Source organism: Diorhabda sublineata, chromosome 7 (assembly GCF_026230105.1).
Source record: "Diorhabda sublineata isolate icDioSubl1.1 chromosome 7, icDioSubl1.1, whole genome shotgun sequence".
Classification (NCBI taxonomy): domain Eukaryota; kingdom Metazoa; phylum Arthropoda; class Insecta; order Coleoptera; family Chrysomelidae; genus Diorhabda; species Diorhabda sublineata.
This window is the reverse complement of record NC_079480.1, coordinates 33703122-33707340: the sequence shown is the minus strand read 5'-3', so window position 1 is coordinate 33707340 and position 4219 is coordinate 33703122.

The following is a 4219-nucleotide window of genomic DNA, read 5'->3' as shown; positions in this document are numbered from 1 at the left end:
CGATGTTTGTTTTATATAAGTGAAGTTTTATCATCGATGTTTCATTTTTCAAACTATCGAAGTTCTAACATGGATGTTTTATACGAGCAAAGTTCTAGCATTGATCTTTCAAACTATCTAAGTTCTAACATGGATGCTTTATAAGAAACGAAGTTCTAACATCGATGTTTTATACGAGAGAGGTTCTATCATCGATCTTTCAAACTATCGAAGTTCTAACATCGATGTTTTATACGAGAGAGGTTCTATCATCGATCTTTCAAACTATCGAAGTTCTAACATCGATGTTTTATACGAGAGAGGTTCTATCATCGATCTTTCAAACTATCGAAGTTCTAACATCGATGTTTTATACGAGAGAGGTTCTATCATCGATCTTTCAAACTATCGAAGTTCTAACATCGATGTTTTATACGAGAGAGGTTCTATCATCGATCTTTCAAACTATCGAAGTTCTAACATCGATGTTTTATACGAGAGAGGTTCTAGCATCGATCTTTCAAACTATCGAAGTTCTAACATCGATGTTTTATACGAGAGAGGTTCTAGCATCGATCTTTCAAACTATCGAAGTTCTAACATCGATGTTTTATACGAGAGAGGTTCTAGCATCGATCTTTCAAACTATCGAAGTTCTAACATCGATGTTTTATACGAGAGAGGTTCTAGCATCGATCTTTCAAACTATCGAAGTTCTAACATCGATGTTTTATACGAGAGAGGTTCTAGCATCGATCTTTCAAACTATCGAAGTTCTAACATCGATGTTTTATACGAGAGAGGTTCTAGCATCGATCTTTCAAACTATCGAAGTTCTAACATCGATGTTTTATACGAGAGAGGTTCTATCATCGATCTTTCAAACTATCGAAGTTCTAACATCGATGTTTTATACGAGAGAGGTTCTATCATCGATCTTTCAAACTATCGAAGTTCTAACATCGATGTTTTATACGAGAGAGGTTCTATCATCGATCTTTCAAACTATCGAAGTTCTAACATCGATGTTTTATACGAGAGGGGTTCTAGCATCGATCTTTCAAACTATCGAAGTTCTAACATCGATGTTTTATACGAGAGAGGTTCTATCATCGATCTTTCAAACTATCGAAGTTCTAACATCGATGTTTTATACGAGAGAGGTTCTAATATCGATCTTTCAAACTATCGAAGTTCTAACATCGATGTTTTATACGAGATAGGTTCTAGCATCGATCTTTCAAACTATCGAAGTTCTAACATCGATGTTTTATACGAGAGAGGTTCTATCATCGATCTTTCAAACTATCGAAGTTCTAACATCGATGTTTTATACGAGAGGGGTTCTAGCATCGATCTTTCAAACTATCGAAGTTCTAACATCGATGTTTTATACGAGAGGGGTTCTAGCATCGATCTTTCAAACTATCGAAGTTCTAACATCGATGTTTTATACGAGAGAAGTTCTATCATCGATCTTTCAAACTATCTAAGTTGTAACATCGATGTTTTATACGAGAGAGGTTCTAATATCGATCTTTCAAACTATCGAAGTTCTAACATCGATGTTTTATACGAGATAGGTTCTAGCATCGATCTTTCAAACTATCGAAGTTCTAACATCGATGTTTTATACGAGAGAGGTTCTATCATCGATCTTTCAAACTATCGAAGTTCTAACATCGATGTTTTATACGAGAGGGGTTCTAGCATCGATCTTTCAAACTATCGAAGTTCTAACATCGATGTTTTATACGAGAGGGGTTCTAGCATCGATCTTTCAAACTATCGAAGTTCTAACATCGATGTTTTATACGAGAGAGGTTCTAGCATCGATCTTTCAAACTATCTAAGTTCTAACATCGATGCTTTATAAGAAACGAAGTTCTAACATCGATGTTTGTTTTATATAAGTGAAGTTTTATCTGCGATGTTTCACTTTTCAAACTATCGAAGTTCTAAGATCGATGTTTTATACGAGAGAAGTTCTAGCATCGATTTTTCAAACTTTTTAAGTTCTAACATCGATGCTTCATAAGAAACGAAGTTGTAACATCGATGTTTTATATGAACGACGTTATATCCCTACCTCGTATATAGATTATGGAAATCCATTATGATATTAACATAAAATACATCTCATTTAAATTACCCTGACAATGAAATCTGTATAAATAAGTTGTTAACAAGAACGATCTGTCCCTTTCACTTACGAACATACGGTATACAAAAAACATACGATTTAAATTTTGTACTCGAAAAACACAGCCTGCTCCCAACTGTCATCCAAATAAAACGCGGTCGGTATTTTGAGATCTTCTGGATGTTCAATGGTAAAATAAATATTTAGATGATAGCAAAATGTAAATTAGTGGAAATAGTGAATTCCTAACAATGTTCTGTTAATTTTATGAACTGATCTATTAATTATCATCATTAATCAAATATCATGGGATAATTTTGAAATATGTTATATGGAAGCTAGTCTTAGTAAGCTGAAAAGAAAAATTCGTTCAATATCGACGATTTTGAGGACATACAACACCGTTAAATTAACTTTTGCAGATGACAATTGGTTATTATTAAAATTTACGTGATGAAGAAAGGTCCTCAAGTTATTTTAATGATCCCGACCTCACGTGGCGATCCTGCCAGGATGACAACCTCGTGAAATATAAAAACCGAACCAAAAAAACACTTTTTCACCAAGACAATTCACTAGTCGATGGCAACAATAATTACATTAAATGGGAGGCCTCGAAAAACCACAACTCCTGAAGATACAGCTCAGATCAATGATTCGATTTCAAGTATTTCGACAGTGAAAAGGAAATTTGGAAAAACTGGAAAGGTGACGGTGAAGAAACCTCTTTTGACAAGTCAAAATTAAATTACGAGATTGTAGTAAGCTGAAGAATATAAAAATTGGACGCATGAAGAGTAGGAGAGAATTTTATGGAATTATGAGTCAAAATTTGAGGTTTTGGGTCTAAAAAAGAGTATTTATGCGCAGGTCAAAGGAATAATTGATCCAGGACACGGTGGAGGATTGGTGATGGTTTGGAGGAAAGAAGACATTTAAATCGGTGGCTGTGTGACAATTTTTTGCATCTAATCCCAAAGAATGGTTCTACTAAGGTCTCAAACAGCTCGCTAAGAATTGAGAATACGATTGGTTCTACTTCAAATACTGAGGCTTTCTTTTTGAATGTTTAATACACAAAATAAACGCTGAGAACTGTTATTATTCATATCTACACCCTTAACATAGAGTCACCTGTTTTGAATCACTTGTTTAGCCATGTTTCAAAAGTACAACAGTCAGCTGGAAAGGTTACGGCTTCAGTATTTTGGTATGCGCATGGAATGGAGATGGAAACTATCTCCAAAAAGGAGAGACAATTGACGGCGGATACTACATAGAGTTGTTGGATCATTTGAATGCAAAAACCATGGAAAAACGGCCTCATAAACCACTATTTCACCAAGACAATGCTCCGATTCACAAGTCGATGGCAACAAAGATTAAATTGAATGAGCGGCCTCGAAAAACCACAACCCCTGAAGATAAACATATTGTATAGATCAGTAAACGTGATCGATGACTCACAGGCTCAGTGATACAGCTCAGATCAATGAATCTAGGGATTTTATTTCAAGTATTTTGACAGTGAAAAGAAAATTGAGAAAATTAGAGAAAAATGACAGTTCTGAAACATTTTTTGAGATGTTAAAATTAAGTTACGATATTGTAGATGGCTTAAGAAGATAAAAATTGGACGCATGAAGAATTGGAGTTATGGAATTATGAGTCAAAATTTGAGGTTTTGGGTTTAAAAAAAAGTTTTTATGCGCAGGTCAAAGGAATAATTGATGTTAGATCCATGATCCAAAACATGGTGGAGGATTGGTGATGGTTTGAAGGAAGGAAGACATTTAAATCCATGGCGAAATTCTTGCTTGGTAAACATTTGATTCCAAAGATGTTTAAAGTGCTGCGCGACAATTTTTTGCATCTAATCCCAAAGAATGGTTCTACTAAGGTCTCAAACAGCTTGCTGAGAATTGAGAATGGGATTGGTTCTACTTCATATTTAAATTTTATTAAATCTATTAGACATTTTTTGTTGTTTTTTCTAAATTATCAACAAAATATTTTTTTCGAAAATTTGTTTATTATTGAATATACGCAAGCGCTAAATTTCCTTACACAAACAACGCACTTTAGGGGCTAATCTTC